Raw genomic sequence first — 23,554 nt, 5'->3', positions numbered from 1 at the left:
TAGAGTCCTCTTCTGCAGCCCAGGAACAGGCTGGGGAGGACCTGGCTGGAAGGACCCTAGGTCTTGCTGGGAGATCTTTCTTCCCCATTCCACCCCAGTTTTGCTCTTTTGTCTCAAAATCTCCAAGGACACGTTCTCTCCATTTTTGGTCACCTGGGGGGACTGAGGTCTCTGGATTTGGGGGACTATGTATGCAGAGGTGCTCCCGCATCCCTAGCAGAGAGGCATTCATGGTGCCAGCTCTATGGTTCTGCAATCAGCCTCCCTCCCTATCTTATTAGAACTGTTTTCTGCTCCCCTCTTCTCCCCCAACCCCTCTCCAGCCCTGGGTGGGGGCCATGGTCCACAGGAGACCTGTGAATGTCCTGGCTCGTGCCCTGACCCCCTGGGGGGTGGAGGAAGGGGCGTGCTGGCGGCAAGTGAGATGGAGAAGCCAGTTGCTCTGAAGGGTTGCGGGGAGAGGGGAGCACGGGGGCATTCTGATTAGAAAGCTACATTCTGGCTGGGTAAGGGTCCGGAGCTTTGTAATAATCCTCCTGCCTTAGTCCATCAAAGGGATGGAGGGCTGGGAGGGAGGGGACCACCTCAGGGGTTCTGCGTGTTGAACTCTGGGCCAGTTGCTTGGGACGGGGGTGGGATCAGGATTGCAGGTAGGCTGTAGTTTCTTTGTCTCAGCTTCTTTATTTAGGAGAATTTCTTTGAGACCCTGAGGTGGGTGCTGAGGAAGAAGAGGCTCCTTAGGGCTGAGGGTGTCTAGGGGCTAAGAGTGGGGGCAGGGGCTGGTTGCCTGTGAGGTGAAGTTGAAGGAAACCAGTGGTCCCGGAGTTGGGGCTCCCTTCTGAGCTGCACCCCCCAGTCACCCCCACCCAGCCACCGCCCCCCACACCCCCCTCCCCGCCCCAGCCACCTCTTCTTCTTGCACAGGTTGGATGGTAAAATCCAGATGGAGTGCACTTTTCCTGGGTGCCCTGTGCTTCCCCAAAGCGCTCATGAGGGCAAAGATGGCAGTGGTCCCTCACCTTCCCACGCCCCCTCCTCCAGTCCTCCCATGCTGCATGTGCTCAAGGAGGAGAAAAAGTAGCAAAAAGGGAGGAAAGAAGTCCCTAAGGGGGCAGCGACTTGCCCGAGGACACGGCTACTTAGTGGTGCGTCCAGATCCTTCCTCCCAGGCCAGCTCTTTGGACTCTCTTGGGCAGACAACAGGAGGTTGGAGACAGGGAGCAAGTCCAGGACCTCAGAGCTCTGACCTCCCCCTCCTTCCCTCCCTCCCTGCCTTGATTAGATTAGGGACCAGCTTTCCACTCCCCCACTCCCCTTCCTGAGGCGCGCGGGGGCTTTATCTTCAAAGCCCAGCAGAGCTCTGGCCTCAAATCTGGCCAGAAGTCCCCACCCTCCTTTCACACTGACCATGTGTCATACCAAGTCTTTCTGGAGATGGACACCTCCACCAGGGCCTGGGAAGCACTGAGTTCCACTGAAGCGCTAGGAGCACACAGGACAGCCTGTTCTCCAACATGGGCATTTTCTGAACGGAGGCCAGTGGGCGGGGAGGGAGCAAAGGCAGTAAGGAAAGCCCAGGCCAGCACAGGGCTGTAAGGAATGGGCAGTCTGTAGCCACACGTCATTTCCAAGGCCAAGGCCATCTGCAGGACCACGGCTGGGGGGTTTGTGGGTGGGTGTCATGGAACCTCTTCCTCTGGCTAAGACAGAGCAGGGTGTTTGTTCTTCCCTCCTTCCTTTAAAAATTGTTTTTAAAAACAGTTCCCCCCTTCCTCACTTGATTATAAAAGTAATAGGTCTTTGTTGTAAAAGAAACTTAGAAACTTAGAAAATGGAGAGCCCTATAGTCTAAACTTCAGAGCTAGCTAAACATTGTGAACAGGTTTTTACATATAATCTTTCAGATATTTTTTCTCTGCATATATTAAAAAAAGTATATATATATGTATATATATATATGAATGACACATGGGGTTATCTCAGGCATATCGTGTACAGTTTTGCTTTTCTCATTTATATCTTGGGCATAATTCAATGTCAGGACATATGGATTTTCTCATTCTTTTTGATGACTACATGAGATTCCATTGTATGAATGGACCCTCATTTATTAATTAAATCCACAGCATGTCCCCAGCAATGAACTTCCTTGTACATATTTCTTTGTACACTGGGGGGAGATTTCCTGTAATATGATTCCTAGAAGTGTAATTGTTGTGTCAAAGGGTACACTTATTTTTAATTTTTCTAGATAGTGCCGAAGTGTGTGTGTGTGTGTGTGTGTGTGTGTGTGTGTGTGTGTGTATAGAGAGTGGGTTTGGGTGTGTGTGCTGCGGGGAATTTAATTCAGCCTCCTCATCCTCCATCCTCAGGTTCCAAGGCCTCTTCAAGCCGAAGGGTGTGTGTGTGGGTCGGGTGCGGGAGTAGACATCACAGGGCTCCTGCTTTATGTCAGGTAAGAAAAAAAATCACCAGAGATACGGTAGAGGATTTTCAGGCCTGGGGATTGAGCCCCACCCGGGGCTGCCTGGTTGATGGCGGAGGTGGGCAGATGGTGAGGACTCCCTAAGCACCCAGCTTCTCACAGATGGCAGGAGGAGTGGGCGAAACAGCTCCTGAAATAAATCCCCGGGACTTGGCTCAGGGAGGGAGTGCGGCTGAGATTAGGAGCGTAGGCTGTGAAGGGAACGTGGAGAACAGATCTGAGCCTGAAGGAGGGCGGCTGGGGACCTGGACCTCCCCCACTCCCCTAGTGGGGCCCCCCACCAGCCACTAGAGCTCATGGACTCCTGGAACAGGAAGCAGAAGTGTGAAGTATCATATCCCTCGGCCACTCTGGGTTGTTTGGGGCTCCATCTCTGTTGAGTTCATTCAGGCCTCTGGGCTAATCCTGGGTCTATGCTCCGCCTGGGTGGATCGGGATGGTGGGGAGTGAGGTAGGCAGGAGAGTGTATCTCTTTAGTACCTCCCATCCCCGCCTATTAAATCTGGTGGAGATTGGTGGAGGAGGGTGCGGCTGACAGCTGGCTTTTAAAGATTGCTGAAAGTAAGGTTTTGCGATTTTGATTGTGTTTGTTTTTGTAAGATCACTCACTGCTTTCCATTCCAGATGCTGACTCTTCTCCTTCGGGAGAGAGAAGGCAGAAGTGCTTGCTCATTCCCTGGAACGCTCCCAGTCTATAATGGGGGAGGAACAGAGCCACCACTCTGGCCAGGCAGCACCGCAGAAAGTAACCTCAGAGTAAGACGTGGCCCTGCCACCAACTTCTGTGACCTTGACCAAGCCCTTCCTTGTCCCCTGGCCTCAGTTTACCCATCTGTAAAGTGAGGGGGTTGAGTACACAATATCAGATCTTTTCTGGTTCACTTTCCATGGTCCTCAGTACAAGGTGGGTGTGGGGAACTCCTTAATGATCTTTCTCCCTTCATCTTACCACTCTCTGAAATTACCTTGTTTTGTTTTCAAGTTTGTTTACTGTCTGCATTCATTTCCACGTTGTACAGGACAGCCTTCATCCATTTTGCACACCACTCTATCCCCAGGGCAGTGGTGGGCACACAGTAGGTGATCATCTCATATCTATGGAATGTAGGGTGTCCACTCAAGGATTGGAGGGTTGGGGTGTCACCGCAGTGAAGAAGTGGTTTTAGTCTATAAATGCTGACAGCACTCAGGAAAGAAACTATCAAATAGGGTTGGAGAGTTTACCTGGGAAGGCTTCCTGGAGGAGGTGCGGAAAAGAAGCAGATTAAGGAACTGGAATTAAGTATTCTGATTAACTAGGGACTTGGAGGACCATGGGCTTGGAAGTATTTTCTTGGCCCTACCTATGGCTCAGGAGGAAAGATCTGAGGTTGAGGTTTAATAGACACAGCTTCCTTCCTCCCTTCCCAGTAATTAGTTGCCTGGCCTGGGTTGCTCCCTGGAGTCTGTTCACCCCTCCCCTCTCCCAGCTCCTCCCAAGGTCACCCCAGGATGGTCAAACTGTATCTAGATTCCCATTCTCTGCCTCCCACCCCAGAGGAGCTGAGTGTAGAGCAGGTGTTGGGGAAGGGACTCCCAAGGTCTGGACTTGTGTTATCCCATCTGGCAGCCACCAGCCACACGTGGCCACTGAACCAGAGAAATGTAACCGAACTGAACTGGGACATGCCGTAAGTGTGAAATACACAACAGATTTTGAAGTCTTAGTATGAAAAAAGAATGTAAACATCTCATGAATACTTTTTAATATAGATGTGTTGAATTTTTGGATATATTGAGTTAAATAAAATGCTTCATTAAAATTAGTTTCATCTGCTTCATTTTACCTTTAAAAAATGTGGTTACCAGAAATTCTAAAATTACATTTGCTGTTCGCATTCTATTTCTATTGACAATGCAGGTCCAGATATTCGGGGGAAGGAGCATTAGGGGTAAAAGAACAGGAGAGCCATTGTTCTTCCTTTCTGCCGAAATCAGAAGAGAAACAGACCAAACTGCGGCAATCTGGAAGAAAGAGGGGAGATTATAGAAGGGTCTTCTTGACAGGGAGGACTGAACAGTGTGAAAGACCTGCTCACCTCCTTCCTGGAAAGCTTTCAGGATAGGCCAAGACTTTGCATATCTCAAGGTATTATTTATTTATTTACTTTTTTGGCCTCGGACATGTGGGGATCTTAGCTCCCCGACCAGGGATTGAACCCAGGCCCCCTGCAGTGGAAGCGAGGAGTCCTAACCACGGGACCACCATGGGAGTCTCTCAGATTATCTTAAAACACCTTATCAAACTATGATTCTCACTGATCCAAACCTGATTACTTTGCAGATGATTTTGTAGCTTCACTTAGGGTGTTTTCACTCTATAAACATCTCTTTAACTGTCTATTTCACGATAAGCCCAATTACCTGGAGTCCACAGAAAATTCCTATCCTGATTTTACTCAATAGTTTCTGACCTTTCATCATACTGCTGAGATAGTAGCAACAGTGTTGACAGACTGAAGTTTCATCATCTTGCCCTCCCCTGCTGCCTTCCTCTGCCTAACCCTCTCCCAACCCCCAAAAGGTGTTGGAGCAGAAAGAGAGCTCAGGCAGGAGACATTGAAGGGGAAGATGCCAGCTGGGGGTCTGGATAATCCACCAGCTAGATTATCTGCTCCTGAGTTTGCACAAACATAAGCAGGTGGTCTATACGCAGACGGCATGTACTGGGATGAGCCATGGGGATCAGGTTAACATTGCATGTGTGTGTGTGTGTGTGTGTGTGTACACGGGGGAGGGCAGTTCTACAATAAAAACCCCCACCCACTTATCTCCCACCCAGAGCATTAATTCAATCAGTCATGTATTCTTTCAATTAATCCCCTATAATATCATAAGATTTAGCCTTATTGGGCACTGACACACCATCCTAGGTGCTGGAGCTAAAGGTGTAACCTGTGCACAAAAGTGTTCTAGATGCGGTTTCCTCGATGCAGAGCCTGAGACAGGGATTCAGGGGCACGTGGTTTATTGAGGGCAAAGTCTCAGGAGAAGGGAAGGGAGGGAAGCAGGATGGAGTAGGGGAGGGGCTAAGCAAGGATGCCCTCTCACAGCTGGAGTCTAATTTGGGCTTCACCCTGTAGGAAAGCTCTGGATGGAGACTGGGACCACAGAAAGGAGCCCCCTGAGGTAGGTACCCCCACCCCCATACCCCATCAGTCAGCTGATTGGCTGCTGGTTGCTCAAGTCTCCAGAGAAGGGGCCACTGGGAGCCTTTGGAGTCATTGGAGCCAACACTCACAGCCAGCAGAGGGGCCTGGGCGGGGCATCAAGGGCACCACTCAGGGTGTAGACCGAGAGACGAAAAAGTCACTGACCTGGGCAGGCCAGCGTCCTGACTGCTGTCCTTGTTTGGCAATCCAGTCCTCTTTCTACTCTCACTCTGGGTCTCAACCTCAGCCCTTAACTGCCCTTGTCCCACCTTGTTTCCCCCTCCATCTGTTTCTTGGTCCCTTCCTACCCCCACTGTCCTTGGTTCCTGCCTTTGATCTGCCCTCTCTCTTCTGAAACTCAGGATGAAATGCTGAGTTTCTTTGAGAGTCTCCAGGAAGCTGGGGTACTGGGTCACCCCTGTTGACCTCTTCCCTTGCCAATGGGTCACTTGAGCCCCCGTTCCCCTGGACAGAAAGCTTTGGGGTCCCAGGGGACATTTGACTCAAATCACTTCTGTTGTGTGCCTTCTTTACTGGGTGTATCCATCCCTGACTCCTCTTGTGGAGCAAGGACAGTTCAGGAGAAATTCATTCTCAAGGCTTGACTCCTACTTAAACATCACAGGATACATTCTCTGGAAGGGAAGTGCGGGATCTGGGCTGGCTTCATTAGAAACTTCAGCACTGGAAAGAAACCTCCTTTCCTTGACCCCTCCCAAATTCAAACAGGGACTGGGAGAAAGGAAGAGAAGATTGTTTCTGGCCAGAGGCTGGGGGATGGATGGACTGACCTCTGAAATTTCCTTTTCTCTGGCACAGCCCTGTTTGTAGAGATGCCAGAATTCTGGTTCAAAAAGCAGGGGAGAGAGGGAACTTCCCTGATGGCTCAGTGGTTAAGACTCTGTACTCCCAATGCAGGGGGCTCCGGTTCAACCCCTGGTTACGGAACTAGATCCCACATGCATGCCACAACTAAGAGTTCACATGCCACAACTAAAGAGCCGGTGAGCCGCAACTAAGGAGCCCACCTGCTGCAACTAAGAGCCGGTGCAGCCAAACAAACAAATAAATAAAAAAAAAAAAAAAAAAAAAAAAGCCAGGGAAAGAGTACTCTCTGAGGGCATTTGGTTGTTCTTTCATACCCCAGATCACACAGAGGGATCCAGTGTCATGCCCTCCACATCCTCCTGTCCCTAGCATGTGGATTTCCTGTGGTATGTGTCTCTCTCTGACACACACACACACACCTTGCTGAAACCAGGATTGCTGGTTCCAGGGAGGGGAGTGAGGAAGCAGCTGTGGACAGGCGTGCGTGGTCACATGTTTCTCCCTCTGGGAGGTGACACTTCCACTACACCTCCACTGGTTTCATCTGAACCTCACCCTAACCTGGGCCCTGTGTCGTCAAGGAGGGCAGGAGGGATGGAGGAGTTGAGCTGGCCCTCTGGCAACAAGGAAAGCATTCTTAACAGGCCCTTGAACTGTCAGCAAATCAATTCTCCCCAGGACCACATCTGGAGGAAACTCAGCTTAAAGAACAGCAGCAGGTGGGACTTCCCTGGTGGCTCAGTGGTTAAGACTCCACGCTCCCAAAGCAGGGGGCCCAGGTTCGATCCCTGGTTGGGGAACTAGATCCCACATGCATGCCGCAACTAAGAGTTCGCATGCCACAACTAAGGAGCCTGCCTGCCACAACTAAGACCCGACGCAACCAAATAAATAAATAAAATAATATTAAAAAAAGAAAAAGAGTCTACCTGCCAATGCAGGGGACACGGGTTCGATCCCTGGTCCGGGAAGATCCCACATGCCACAGAGCATCTAAGCCTGTGAGCCACAACTACTGAGCCCACGTGTTGCAACTACTGAAGCCCACGCGCCTAGAGCCTGTGCTCCACAACAAGAGAAGCCACTGCAATGAGAAGCCCACTCACCGCAACAAAGAGTAGCCCCTGCTCACTGCAACTAGAGAAAAGGCCCCCACGCAGCAACGAAGACCCAACGCTGCCATTAAAAAAAAAAAAAAAGAACAGCAGTGGGAATCGGGCCTAGATTGCTGGGTGAACTTCAGTGATGGTTGATAGAAGCACCCCGGAGAAGTTTGGGGGAACATCCATCCTTCCTGATGTATTGGTTGAAGGCAGGGTGTAGCGCCAGGATAAAGTGTGCGGTCTGGATCAGGGAAAATGATCCTGGCATTCCAAAGCATTTGGCTCCTCTGAATCAGAGGAAGGGACTGTCTGACCGGACGAGTCGCCCCCATTAGGCTGGGGCTGAGGCTGTAATTGCGGTAATTCGTTGATGAATGCAATTTGCAGCTGGCTTCTCTCCCTGTGACAGGCCTCAATTAGAGCTGCTAGAGGGAGCCGAGGTGGGAGGAGGAGCTGGGATGTTGTTTCTCCCGGTCCCCTTTCAGCTCGCGGCCCCACCTCGAAGAAACAAGAAGGGATTCTTTAGGCTGATTCATTGTCCCCCAACTCCTGAACTTACCCCCTGAGATGTAATTTCAGAACAAGTGGTACTGGGTGGAGAGGGAGAAAGGTATAAAATGAAGGATGCCTTCCTGCAGGCTGGTTTGGAATGCTATGGATTTTAAAACTCAATGTTAATTTAGTTTAGTATTTTCTCATTTATTTTAGAGCCTCTAAAAGTCCTATAGGAAGGAAGATTTTTGAGCCAAAATACTTATACCTGTCTTATAGTCCCCTGTGCATCTCATCAGACAAAGGGAAAAAATACGAGGCAGAATGATGGAAAGAAGTGAGAGAGAAAAATCAACTCCCCCCCACCAAAAAGTATATATATTTTGGCCATGCTGTGACGCTTACAGGATCTCAGTTCCCTGACCAGGAATTGAACCCGGGCCACGGCAGTGAAAGCCCAGAATCCTAACCACTAGGCCACCAGGGAACTCCCATATAGATACATAATTTTAATTTCAAAAGACTGTAGGGACACTAGAGACCATTTAGTCCAATGGTTTTCAGACCGTTTTAAAAAGTAGTTGCAATGTTTCTTCCAACAAAATCTAACAGAGAAACTCAATGTGCAAAAAAGTCGTGACTGATCCAGTGAGAGTGAAAGTGGGGGCTCTGAGCCCCCTGGACTGTCCTCTGCCCTGAGTCCTGCTTTCCCTACTTCCTGACTCTGTGACCTCCCTATGGTATCTGTAAGGGTCACCCTTCAATTAGGGTGAGCAACTCATCCTGGATCTGTCCTGTTTTAGCATCAAAAGTCCCAAATCCCAAGAAATCTCTCAAACTGGGGCAAACTGAGACAGCTTGTTACTCTACATTCAGTGGAGCATAGTTAGAAAACCACATTACAACCCTTTTGATATAATGATAAATATACTGAGGCCAAGAGAAGTGACATGGTTTGAAGTCCCGTGGTTAGATTCCCCATGACCAGGTGTAGCCTATATATTGGGGTGTAAGTCTTGCCCCTCTGCCCTGTATCCCTGTGAGAGGTAAAACTGTGCACCTCCAAATTTTTCTCCTCCTTCAAGATCCTTTCTTATGAAGCCTTCCCTGATTCCTCTAGAAAGAGTTATGTCTTCTAATTCTTCTTTTAGAACATTTCTAAGATTGAGTCATTTTTAATCTTGGGTCTTTTCCCGCATTTGGATTGGAAGATTCTTGGTTCCAGGTCTCATTTATTTTCATATCCCTCAGTACCTAGTGCAGTGTCTGGAATACAGCAGGCATTCAAAAGATGTTTTTAGATAGATAGATGGATGGGTGGACAGACAGATAGATTTGGAGGATAGATGGATGGGAAGATGGATAGATGGAATGGATGGGTGGATAGAAAGGTGGATAGATAGAAGGCTGGGTGCCATGTTGAAGGACTTGGGATGGAACAATTGGTCAGTTTCTAGGCAAGTTCCTCTTGTCTCAACTTCCCTAATATGGCCATTTTGCTTGAATTTGACTTTTGGATTATCTAACAAACCCATATTCGGATGCAAGGACTGAAGCAGCTTCCCAACCCAATTAGAAGGCATTTAAAATTGATCATTTTTGGATTATTTGTGTCATTGCTTTCCTCTATGGAAAGTTATGATTTAACTACACAAATACAATATTTGATGAAAATACCTCCAATAGGCAGCCGATGGCTGTGACGAATACTGTCTGAAAATAAAACAGTTTAAAAATATCAGCAGAGGGAGAGTGTAGGAGGCAGGGAAAGAGGGTGAGCAGCTGGTGAATATAGCGAGCAAGATGATCAAGACTCAAGGACTGGAATCTGAAGGGAGGAATGTGTGTGAGGTGCACATTAGAAGAATTTCCCAATTCTCAGGATCCCGAGACAATAGGATTAAAAAAAGAGAGAGACAATAGGACAGAAAGTTTTGAAAGAAAGAGGGGAATGATGTTGATCGTGTTTGGAAGCAAAACATTAGGCTAAATGATTATTCTTGATTATTGACCTACTATTCATTCAGCTGCAATTTACTGAGCATCCGTTCTGACCCACGTGTCAGGCCAAGCAGTTTCACTTACCTTATCTCAGCCCGTTTTGCCTGGGGGCAGGACGACAGAGTCTACACATTCTCAGATGTGCAAATTCTTCTCAGCGATCACATCCACACACATGGTTTTAACCACAGCAGCTACGCTGCCTCCCAAGTGTTCATCTCTAGCCCCACACCTTACCTCCACCCCGATGCTGAATATCTCCCCCAGATGTCTGCAAGAGACATCGTGTTAAACTCAAGAGACTCTGTGTTGAACTCGTCTGTTTCCAGTCCAAACTTTCTCCTCCGCCCAGATTCCCCATCTCTATTCAAGGCCTCCTCATCTGATTCACTCAACACCCAAGTCAGGACCTGGGCCTCGTCCTCTTCTCCCTTCCCCCACCCTCAACTCCCCATGCTGGTCACCGCGTCCAATAAGTCTACTTCCTAAATACCTCTCAGATATGTGTCTTCCTCTTCCTCCCCTCAGAACTGCCCTAAATTCAGGTCCTCACCTTTTTTTTTTTTTTTTCAATTCCATGACTTACTTTACTAAATGAGTAGGAAATAGAAAAATTAAGACACAGATATTTGAGTGTTTTTTTTACATTTTATTTTGATTATTTTTTATTGGAGTATAGTTGCTTTACAATGTGTTAGTTTCTTTTTTTTTAAACGTCGCTTTTTAAAAAAAATAAATAAATAAATTAATTTTTGGCTGCGTTGGGTCTTCGTTGCTGCGCGCGGGTTTTCCCTAGTTGCGGCGAGCCGGGGCTACTCTTCATTGCGGTGCGTAGGCTTCTCATTGCGGTGCTTCTCTTGTTGCTGAGCACGGGCTCTAGACGTGGGGGCTTCAGTAGTTGTGGCACACGGGCTTAGCTGCTCCGCGGCATGTGGGATCTTCCTGGTCGAGGGATCTAACCTGTGTCCCCCTGCATTGGCAGGCGGATTCTTAATCACTGAGCCTCCAGAGAAGTCCCTGTTGTGTTAGTTTCTACTGCACGGGTCCTCACCATTTCTCACTGGATTATGACTGTAGCTTCCTTAGTGGTCTCTCACTTTCCCATCTTGCACCCTGGGAACCTCTTCCCCACTTGGTTACTAGACTCATTTTTCTAAAATGCAAATCTGATCAGTCACCTCCTCCTCTTAAACCTTTTGATGAAAGCCCAGCTGTCTTTAAAACAACATCCAAACTCCTTAGCATCTGTGACAAAGGCTTTCCTACTTTGACCACTCCTCTGCTTCGCTCCTCACTCAGCTGCACCAGATCATGGCCCGTGCCAGCAGGGTTCTCTCTGTGCCACCCCCAGACCTTTGCACAGGCTGTTCCTGCTGCCTAGGAATGCCTCTCCTTCCACGTTCACTGATCTAATTCCTCCTCATTCTTCTCGACTCAGTGTGTTGGGTGTGGCCTCCTCCAGGCTGACTCTCTGACTACCTCTTCACTCCTGAGTCCGGGTGAGGTGCCTCTCCTCTGACCTCTTATTGTGTCCTGTGCTTGTCTCTTCCTTTCCTCTGATGGCACTGTAGCACTGTTGCCTGTTTACTTGTCTGTCTCTCCCACTCCAGTGTGACATTTCCCAGGACAGGTATTGCTGTCTTTCACAACTGCATTCCTGTGCAGAGTGTGCTGCTTGGCACGTAGTGTGCCCAGTAAATGTTTGTCGAATGAATGTATGACCTCTTGTCCTTCATCATGGGTGAGACTTTGATCTCATCCTCCCTCTTGGGGAGGCCAATTCGGGACAGTTTAAGATAGGGCTCCGGATGTGCTGTAGGAATCAGTACATTTCTCTCTCTCCCCTCCCCCGTCTCACTCAGATTTTGCCAGTGGCCACACCCTTGGCACAGATGCAGGCAGCTCGGTCTGCAGAACGTCAGCTGGCAGCGAACAGCCCTTCCCTTTCTCCCTGGCTCTGTCTTCGCTCAGCACAAATCATTTTTCCTTTTTGGGTGTTCAGAGCTCTGATAGCAGAGGGCTGGGTGGGAGGGTGGCAGCAGCGGGCCGTCTGCAGGGAGGTGGAAAAGGGGTGTGTGTGTGGGAGAGCCAAGGCGTGGGTGGAAGTGTGCTATGTGCGCCCTTTTGAGGGAGAAAGAAAATTTAGCTCTTTGGGGCTGTCTGGGGTAGAGCAGCTGGGATGTACTTGTCCTCTTTTGTTCTCTGAAAGTTGAGATTGCCCTGTTGATATTTAGCCTCCTAAATATTGGTGGACTCAGGACTTCCCAGGTGGTCCAGTGGTTAAGACACTGCGCTTCCACTGCAGGGGGCATGAAAACTAAAATCCTGCATGCTGCGCGGTGCGGCCAAACAAACAAACAAACAAACAGATCTAAAAAAGAAAAGAGGATCTGCCACATACCTCATTCATTCACTCATTACCTGGGTGATGCCAGGTGCTTGGGGACACAGAGATGAACAAGGCTCGGTGCTCACAGTCCAAAGGGAGTGAGTATGTAAGTAGATATAACACAGAAGCCAGTGTGGTCTGGGGTGGCTGCCAGAGCAAGAGCTTAGTGAACTTGGAGGGCAGATCACTCTCTCCGTGATTGCCCTCCAAGGCATCGGCTAAGAAGGTGACATTCCTGCACTGACTTGTTCTTACTACTGCTTCCAACTTCCCTTCCTCAGAGGAGACTCTGTTTAATTCTTCATGAGGAGAGTAGCATCATATATAGTAGAGAGAGTAACTGAGTTCCAAGACAACAACATGGTTTCAGATCCTGGCTCCCCAACTCATTCATTCACTCATTCATTTATTCAGTAAATGCCCTTAATCAGTTGTGAGACCTTGAAAAGTTGACATTAACTCTTTGAGAGTCAGTTTTCTTATTTATATAATTGGGATTCTGGTGACACCCACCTCATCATTCTTTTGGGAGGATTACATGAACTGGTGTACGTGACAAGGGTTTGTAAGCTGTAAAGTGTTTTGCAGATATGATCGGTTATTTGTCCTTCCACTTATGCACTCATTCAGCCAGCCAATAGCTATTGAGGGCCCTCTTCTAAGGAAGGTCTGACAAGCACCTGAGGCAGAAGCCTGTTTCGTGTGTGTGTGTGTGTGTGTGTGTCTGTCTGTGAGTGACTATAGCGAGCCTTCATCAAGCAGCAACCATCTGCCCCGTCTGAAGGGAAGTCCTAGCTTCCCTAGCCCCCAGCCCTCACTCCCGGGTGCAGGCGGTCACACGCTCTCCCGTCTTTCCCTTGGCTGATGGATGCTGGTATGTGGAGGAGGCTGGCAGGGTGCATGACTCACCAGCCTTAATCACCCTGCCTATGGGACTTCTCTTCCTACAGGATGATGACCCCAAATAAAAACATGGGTGAAGAGCAAGGTAGTTTCCAGGCTGTGTCCCTGTGGGTCATCTGAGCCACCAGGAAGGGAGCCAAATTCACTATTTTGCACGTCCCCCAGCCCCTCACCACTCACATCGGGAGCATTCCGGAGAGTTCCAGAGCTTGAAGGGGACTCGTGGTGAGCAGGAGACTGGAGGTTACTTTCCCAGCACGGTCATTGCCTTAGCAGATCCTGGCCAACCACACCATCAGCTCCAGCGTGTGTACAGTGCTTTACAGTTTACAAAGAGCTTTAATGCATTTCTCGGCTTAGATTCTCACAAGAACCTTGTGAGGCCATTACTGGAGAAGCAGAACAGCGTAGAGGTGGAGGGTGTGGCCTCTGGAGTCAAACAACCTGCATTTGAATTAGTCTCTGTTGCTTCCCAGCTGTGGGACTGAGCAAATCCCTTCAGCTCGCTATGCCTCAGTTTCCTCATTTAAAAAAAGAGGCTAATAATAGTACCTACTCTGTAAGGACTAATGGTTTACTGGTTTATCGTCTGTCTCTCCGAATTAAACCATAAACTATAGAAAGGAGGGAATCTTCGTTTTGTTCGCTGAGTGTCTGGAGCATTTAGAACAGTGCGTGACACAGAGAAGTTTGCCAAAAAATATTTGTGCAATGAATGAAGAAGCTTGGAGCAAGCCAGGCACACAGTATGCACTGTATGTGTTAGCTATTGTAGTCAGTTTGGGCTACTATAAAAATAATACCATAGACTGGGTGGCTTAGACACAGAAATGTATTCTTCACAGATCTGAAGTCTGGCAAGTCCAAGATCAAGGTGCTGGCTGATTTGGTTCCTCCTGACACTCCTCTTCCTGGTTTGCAAAGAGATGCCTTCTTGCTGCGTCCTCACAGGGCCAGGAGAGAGATCTTGCGTCTCTTCCTTTTCATAAGGGCATTAATCCCATCATGGGGCCCCATGCTCATGACCTAATTAACCCTAATTACCTCCCAAAGGCCCCACCTCCAAATACCATCACACTAGGGATTAGAGTTTCAACATATGAGTTTTGGGTGGGGTGGGGGAGACGCATTCAGTCCAGAGCAGCTATTATGATAGAATTTCCCCTATTTGGTTGTAGAAACTGAAGTTTAGAGCACTTAAGTGAATTGCCTGAAGTCATAAAACCAAAACATGGTAGAGCTGGAGCTTAAAATGGGGCTGTTTACTCCAAATCAAGGGCCATTTCTCTTACACCATGACGACCTCAGTTCCTCCTCCTGTTTCCTCTCTTTAATCTCTCCTCTCACCCTCTCCAGGTAAGTACTCATTAAAATTGGATTGACTGAGTTAATCCAGTTCCTTTTCTGCAGCATAGAGAGCTGTAGGACTTTCACCAATTCATAGCTTTTGTGCGAATAGTTTCTCCATCTCTTAAATGAACATCGTAATAGAACCTACCCCATAGGTTCAGTTTTTTTTTTTTAAGTATTTTATTTACTTATTTATTTGGCTGTGCCAGGTCTTAGTTGTGGCACATGGGATCTTTAGTTGCAGCATGAAGGATCTTTTAGTTGCTGCATGTGGGCTCTTAGTTGCAGCAGGCATGCGGGATCTAGTTCCCCAACCAGGGATCGAACCCGGGCCCCCTGCTTTGGGAGCACGGAGTCTTAACTGCTGGACTACCAGGGAAGTCCCCATAGGTTCAGTTTTGGGAGGATTAAATGATGGATAATGTATGGAGAGTGATAGGCACATAGTAATAATAGCTCATACATATAAAATATTAATCATCATCTTCATCATCTTTTAGGCGCCACTAGGCAGAATTTAAAATATATCTTAGATCTAGACTCATAGAATGTTAGAGTTGGAAGAGATCTTAAAGAATATGGTCCAACCTTTTAATTTTATATATGAGGAAATAAAAACCCAGAATCATTTTACTTGCCCAAGGTTTCGATACTTGCTAAAAAAATGTATATCCTAGAGGAAACTGGGTGATGCTCTACAGGGACTCTTTTTTTTTTCTAATAAATTTATTTATTTAATTTATTTATTTTTGGCTGTGTTGGGTCTTTGTTGCTGCTAGTGGGGCTTTCTCTATTTGTGGTGAGCGGGGGCCACTCCTCGTTGTGATGTGAGGGCCTCTCATCACTGTGGCTTCTCCTGCTGCGGAGCATGGGCTCTAAGTGCGCAGGCTTCCGTGGTTGTGGCTTGCGGCCTCAGTAGTTGTGGCTTGCGGGCTCTAGAGAGCCGACTCAGCAGCCGTGGCACTTGGGCTTAGTTGTTCTGCGGCATGTGGGATCTTCCCAGACCAGGGCTTGAACACGTGTCCCCTGCATTAGCAGGAGGATTCTTAACCACTGCACCACCAGGGAAGCCCTGGGACTCTTTCTACTATCTTTACAACTCTTGTAAATCTAAAATTATTTCAAAATAAAAATAACAACAGCAGACTTCCCTGGTGGCACAGTGGATAAGACTCCAAGCTCCCAATGCAGAGGGCTCCGGTTCGATCCCTGGTCGGGGAACTAGATCCCACATGCATGCTGCAAGTAAAAGTTCACATGCCGCAACTAAGAGTTCACATGCCACAACTAAGGAGCCCTGGAGCAGCAATTAAGGAGCCCACCTGCCGCAACTGACCTGGTGCAACCAAATAAATAAATAAATAAATACATAAATATTTAAAAAATAACAACAGCAACAACAATAGCCATTGCAGCTACTTCTAGAAAAATAATCACCTAAATTATAAGGCAGGGAGGAGAATGAGGGTTTGGGGCTTGGGAGGAGAGGTAGGGAGATATTTAGGGATATTCTTCAATTACCTTGTTCCTCCCAAAAGAGATATTGACTCATATTTCAGTGCATGTCTCTGTTATAGCTAGTAAACCCATCCATTGATTTCTTATTTTCAGTGCCCATTTGATTTTTTTTGTTGTTAACAGATAACTACTTGATTTTTAAAATTTCTTTTCCCTGTTGAAATTCTCCATTTTTCATCTATTTTGTACATCTTCTATTTTCTGAACACGTTAAAAATAATTATTTAAAAGTCCTTGTCTTCTAATTCCAATGTCTGTATCACCTGTGGATCTACTATTGTGTATTTTTTTCATTTGATTATTAGTCATATATTCCTATCTCTTCACATACATAGTAATTTTTGATTGCATGTTAGAAGTTTTGTATATAAGCACTGTAGAGGCTCCACAAAATGGTTTTTTCCACCAGAGACAGTTCATTCTAGCCTCTGCAAGACACAAAATGTGGCCGATCCCATTAATCCAATGGGGATCTCAGCTGGGGCAAGGCTGCATTACAGATTTGGTGAGATTCAGCCTACCTCGGGTTTGCACAGTTCTTGGGATGTGGACCCTCCTCAGCTTCCAGCTGAGGGCCTGGCAGATCGTGTCCTCAACACCAAGAGAAATGTAAGAATTTCTGCTCTGTTTTTCAGAAGTTTGTCAGTGTCTCTCTTTAGCTTTCCTCCCTGCATAGTTTTGGAATTCAGCATGTGTTTAAAGGGGAAACTGGCTGCATATTAGAGGTCCCTCAAGTCTCGCATTTTGGTTTTCTAGTTCCCATGTGACTGTTGGAAGCTCTAATGGCTTTTCTGCTCAGCAGCAAAACCCTCTGTTTAGGAATAGTACAGATTATCAGTCTCTCGTCCTGCCCAGAATTAGAAAATGCTCCCAGGGGAAAAGGAGTTACAGATGTCCAGTCATTTCTAAAGGGTCCCCCCTAGCCCTCAGAACATTAGTCTCTAGAGGACTTCTGCAGTTCTCTAATGCTTTTTTTTGGTCTTTTTGTTGTTGTTGTTTTGAAGTATAGTTGATTTACAAAGTTGTGTTAATTTCTGCTGTACAGCAAAGTGATTCAATTTCATACACACACACACATACACACATATATACATTCTTTTTTATATTCTTTTCTGTTATGGTTTATCTCAGGATATTGAATATAGTTCCCTGTGCTACACAGTAGGACCTTGTTGTTTATCTATTCTATATGTAATACTTTGCATCTACTAACCCCAAATTCCCAGTCCATCCCTCCCCCACCCCCCTTCCCTTTGGCAATCACAAGTCTGTTCTCTGTGTCTGTGAGTCTGTTTCTGTTTCGTAGATAGGTTGGTTTGTGTCATATTTTAGATTCCACACACAAGTGATATCATAAGGTATTTGTCTTTCTCTTTCTGACTTACTTCACTTAGTATGGTAATCTCTAGGTGCATCTATGTTGCTGCAAGTGGCATTATTTCGTTCTTTGTTAAGGCTGAGTAATATTCCATTGTATATGTGTACCACATGTTCTTTATCCATTCATCAATCGATGGACATTTAGGTTGTTTCCATGTCTTGGCTATTGTGAATAGTGCTGCTATGAACATAGGGGTGCATGTATCTTTTTGAATTATAGTTTTGTCTGGATCTAAAGCTTTTATAAATATTAGTTCTGCAATTTATCTGGCTGAAAAGGAAGTATTGGCTTGCTGTGAACTATTCTATCCTACCCAGAAGCACTCCCAAAGAGATATTATAAAGAATTGAAAAATTGGGACAATATCCATTGTGAAATAATTTTTTCCTCCCTCTTGTCCTCCCTCTTTTGTTTTCCAATAGCCCTCTAGGATGTGGGTGTAGAAAAGAGAGTACGGCCTTGGGGTCAATTCCAGATCTGCTACTTACCTACTGCGTGACATTAGAGAATTTATTTTACCTCTCCACCTCTCAGTTTTATCTGTAAAATGGAGATATCGTAGAAATTGAAGTAATACCGCATGGGTGGCACCCAGCACAAAGCCTGACATATAGATTTTAGTACCTTTCTCCTCTTTCTTCTCTCCCCTCTTTCCACAGCTGGTTTAAAGCTTTCTCCTACTTGGTGGCTAGGGGAGTGGGGGAGTTTTCCCACAAAGGGATCAGGGTTAGTGGTTTTTTTTTTTTTGGCTGCGCCACGTGGTTTGTGGGATCTTAGTTCCCTGACCACCAGGGATTGAACTAGGGCCACAGCAGCTAAAGCACTGAGTCCTAACCTCTGGACCACCAAGGAGTTCCCCAGGGTTAGTGGCTTAAAGGTGGCTTCTTCACTGACTGGTAGAAGGGTGGTCAAAAAGCTTGGCCTCAGGTCCATTTGATGTGAAAGAAGATAAAACAGGGTCTCCACTCACAGCTTGTGGCCCTTGGAAGTGACAGCTTTAGGGTATGACGAGGATAACACTAGTAATTTAGAGAGGTGATGGGGCTTCCCAGGGGCCCGGCATTCATAGCAGGTTGAGTCTTTGCTCAAAGTCAGGTGGGGTTACACGACATCCATGGAACAGAGCTGCTCAAATCTGTCACTCTTCAATTGCCTCTCCCCGCTCCCCTCCATGCTAGGCACTTACATTCTTGCTCTCATTTAAACCTTACAGCTTCCCTGAGCAGAAGCTGTGACTTGCTGGAGCCAGCTCATACCGGCTTGGCTGGTGAGAGCCAATTTTCAAGAATTTTGTGAGCTGGTTGACATCATGTTGATAACATGGAATCTGTCATTGTGGGACTGTTTACATCATGGAAATTAGCAAACACCACAAGGCAGGGCTCTTCTTTTCTTCCGGAGAGCTGGTTGTTAAACATTTCCTGGCATACCATTGGACATAAGTGTTGTTAGCATTTTACGATTGGGTAGGCTGAGGCTTTGTGACCCACGTTCTCAGAGCAAAAAGCAGCACAGCCAGGATTCAAACTCAGATCTGTTTGGGTCCAAAGTCCTTGAGTGCTTTTCCCTGGGGACATCAGCTGATTTTCGTTGTTGTTGTTGTTCCCATGATGATCTAATATAACCCCAGTTTAGGAAGAAATAAAAGTGCTGTATTCCCCACTCTCTTTCATCTCTCCACCTCCACCCCCAGCGTGAGTATGCAAAGAACTTCAGAATCTCATTTTTTCTCATTATGATCCTCATCATGACCCCCTGACACAGGCAGCCATCCCCATTCTGCAGATGTGAGGGTACAATGACTCCCAGCCCCATGCTCACACACCAGTGCCAGGACACAATAGAGGCCTCCTCACCTGAACTCAGAAACCTTTCGTCATCTCTGGTTGCGTCCTCTTCAAGGAGCAGAATTCTCACTTCAGATTCAGGGCCAGCCACCATGCATGTTTCTTTTCCTTTTCCCTTCAGGTGACAGGAAGCCACTGCTAGTCCTCTATGGGCTCTGATGACTGCTGCCACAGCCTTGGCTGTCGCTAGGGTGGATCTGGGCACAGCTGGGAAGCAGACTCTTTGCAGAAACCTGCCTAGAGGCTAGGAATGTAGATTAAGGTACCAGTAGGACCTGGTCTTGGCGTCTGACTCCACCACTTACCTTTGCTGGGGAACTTGGACTAATTGTTGTGAGCCATGGATTCCTCACTTATAAATTGACAATAGGAACCTTACCTCACACGCTAGTGAGGATTAACTGAGTTAACACCCAGCCCAGGGGCTGGCATGCAATCTGTGCCCAATAATTGGTGAATTGGAGGCACACTGAATGGACATTTATTTATTTATTTATTTATTTATTTATGGCTGTGTTGGGTCTTCGTTTCCGTGCGAGGGCTTTCTCCAGTTGTGGCAAGTGGGGGCCACTCTTCATCGTGGTGCACGGGCCTCTCACTATCACGGCCTCTCTTGTCGCGGAGCACAGGCTCCAGACACGCAGGCTCAGTAATTGTGGCTCACGGGCCCAGCTGCTCTGCGGCATGTGGAATCTTCCGGGATCAGGGCTCGAACCCGTATCCCCTGCATTGGCAGGCGGATTCTTAACCACTGCGCCACCAGGGAAGCCCTGAATGGACATTTTTAAAAATTTTATTTTATTGAAGTATAGTTGATGTACAATGTTGTATTAATTTCTGCTATGTAGCCAAGTGATTCAGTTATACATGTATATACATTCTTTTTCTTATTCTTTTCCATTATGGTTTATCACAGGATATTGAATATAGTTCCCTTTGCCATACAGTAAGACCTTGTTGTTTATCCATTCTATATATAATAGTTTGCATCTGCTCATCCCATCAAATGGACATTTTGGACAAATGTCAAATCAATGTTTGGCTGAGGGTGAAGATACATATTACCATAGAATGAAATTCTTGGGAACAAGAATAAATCTTAAATTTTGTTAAAGATTCAGTTACTGTTGCAATTTTGTTCTTTTAAAAATGTAGTAGCAGGGCTTCCCTGGTGGCGCAGTGGTTGAGAATCCGCCTGCCAATGCAGGGGACACGGGTTCGAGCCCTGGTCCGCGAAGATCCCACATGCCGCGGAGCAGCTAAGCCCGTGCGCCACAACTACTGAGCTTGTGCTCTAGAGCCCACGAGCCACAACTACTGAGCCTGCGTGCTGAACTACTGAAGCCCGTGTATCTAGAACCCATGCCTCACAACAAGAGACGCCACCACAGTAAGAAGCTGTGCACCACAACGAAGAGTAGCCCCCGATCGCTGCAACTAGAGAAAGCCCGCGTGCAGCAATGAAGACCCAACACAGCCAAAAATAAATAAATAAAATAAATAAATTAAAAAAAAAAGAGTTGTTATTCTGACTGAATGGTACTTTGAGCTGCCATCTTTGATTTAAAAAAAAATGTAGTAGCCAAATTTCTAAAGTTTGTCGTACTGCAGAAATAATACTTTCTCAGCATGTTCAGTAGCTGAATTGTTCCTGCAGTCATTACATGGCTCATCTGGGAATATTAAGTAACAGCTTACTTTCATCTGGGATAGGTGGAGGGGCAAAACATTTTTTGGATACGTCACTTTTCTCTAACATTTTCTTCTTATCTGTATTTTCATTACTATGACTGGATTGAATGTGACATGTCATGGATGTTGTATGTTTTCTCCTTCTAAAATTTTGAGGCAGCAAAGTTGACATTCAGCTTTTTTTTACGTTCAAATATATATTTAATGGTAGAAGATAGTTCATTTACATATTGACATTCTGCTTTTAATGCATCCTCACAAGATAAGAAAGTTCTTAGAGTCTTTTCTTGAAAGACTCATAGACTAAATGGCATTAAATAAGAATTACAGTTCTAAAATTTATTTCGATTAAGGTTATAAACATTAGTTCACCAAATAATTCAACAAAGACTAGATTTATGATATAATAACTATCATTTTGCTTTATATTATCATTTATATTTTCATAATTGTTTCACAGTTCAAAAAGACTGTAATGTTTTCTGCAAAGTGTTCTCACTCAGTGCTACTTAGTGTAGGTCCTAAGACCAGCAGCGTCATTATTACCTTGGAGCTTGCTCTAAAGGCAAATTCTTGGGCTGGTCCAGAGACCTATCTAATCAGGATATCTGGAGGAGGAGCCCCCCTTCTCCTCAGCTCTCTAGATTCTGATAGTCCCTAAGTTTGAGAAGCACTGATTTAGCCAACACACTCTCCTGTTATTTACATAGTTGTCCATCTATTTCTTTATATCACCATTTGAAAGTTGAACACTGTTTTTGTACATAGAACTGCCAGTTTTCACATTCATCATTAATTATTAGAAAAATTTAACCTTGAGACAATAATTTCAACACATAGGGCATACAAGGAGATTTTCACTCCAAGGTACATTGGGAATGCTTACCTCTATGGAAATAGCATATCATTTAATTGAGGGACTTCCATGGTGGTCCAGTGGTTAAGACCCCGTGCTTCCACTGCAGGGGGCAGTGGGTTTGCTCCCTGGTCAGGGAACTAAGATCCTGCATGCTGTGCAGTATAGCCAAAAAAAACCTCCCCAAAACAAAAAACAAAAAACAAAACCTGAATGACATGCCCTGTTTGTGTAACTGATGTTATGATGTTATACTGGCAAGATATAAGATATGATGGCAAAATACGTGGCCACAGGATCACCCATCATGTACAAGTTCAGAAATGCCATTGAAGGACACATTTCACAACTCAGTCTTCCAAAGGATGAAGTCAAAGCAGAAATTTTGGTCACATATTGAGATCAAAGCTGAACTTTGAGGCATCCCTAGTAGCTATTATTAACTATCAAGGTGACATTGTGTGGGAGTTCCCTGGTGGCACAGTAGTTAAGACCCTGCGCTCCCAATGCAGGGGGCCCGGGTTCGATCCCTGGTCAGGGAACTAGATCCCGCATGCATGCTGAAACTGAGAGTTCGTGTGCCACAACTCGGGAGCCCGCCTGCCACAACTAAGACCCGGCGCAGCCAAATAAATTAAATAAATAAATAAATATTAAAAAGAAAAAAGGTGACATTGTACTCTTCCGGGGCCTGGAGGGGCTTCAGTCTTCTTAATACACCCACTACCATCTACTGTGCCGATTCCAGCTCCCAGGGAACTCAGGGTTCCCCATCTCTAAGTGACACGTTTATCTGTGTAGGTGCCCAAGCCAAAAACCTCTATTTTGACACCAAATCCTATTAATCTCATGTCTTAACTTTCTTTCTGCCGTATCCACCTCTCTCCCTGATCCAAGTCGCAGTTCTTTCTTACAGCTTTCACTCTTACAACCTATAATCCACTTTTCACACAGCAGCTAAAGCGATTAACTATATATATAAACCAGAGTCTGTTATTCCCCTGCTTAAAACTCTCCCTTGGCTTCCCATCACTTTGCCCACTGGGCATTTCTAGCTCCTGTCTACCTTGTCAGCCTCATTTAGGACAACCCTCCCTCTGAATGGCAGGCATCTAACCAAACAGGATTCACTTTTGTGCCCTGGACACTTCTGGGGCTTTCTTGCTCTGAGACTTTGCACATGCGCTCTCTCTCTCTGCCTGAATGCTTCCTACTGCTGCTTGTCTCCTGCTGGCTCTTTTCTATCCTTCAACTCTTTATTAAACGTTACTCCCTTAGAGAGTCCTTTTCTGATCACCCAATTTAATGTAGATCCCTCCCCTTCTCCCTTGCTTCTACCATATAGCCCTTAACAAATGCGTACTTATGTATTGGAGGGTTTGTTTACTGTCTGTCTCTCCACTGGGAATTAGGTGCCATGCGGAAAGGAACCACGTCTGCTTTGTCCTTCACTGTATCTCCAGCGCCCAGCCCATAGCCGAAGCTCAAGAAATACGTGCTGAATGTTAAATGAGTCCC

This window comes from Balaenoptera acutorostrata, chromosome 20 (genome assembly GCF_949987535.1).
Source record: "Balaenoptera acutorostrata chromosome 20, mBalAcu1.1, whole genome shotgun sequence".
In the NCBI taxonomy this organism is placed as follows: Eukaryota; Metazoa; Chordata; class Mammalia; order Artiodactyla; family Balaenopteridae; genus Balaenoptera; species Balaenoptera acutorostrata.
The sequence above is the reverse complement of the archived record's forward strand: the minus strand, read 5'-3'. Positions refer to the sequence as shown.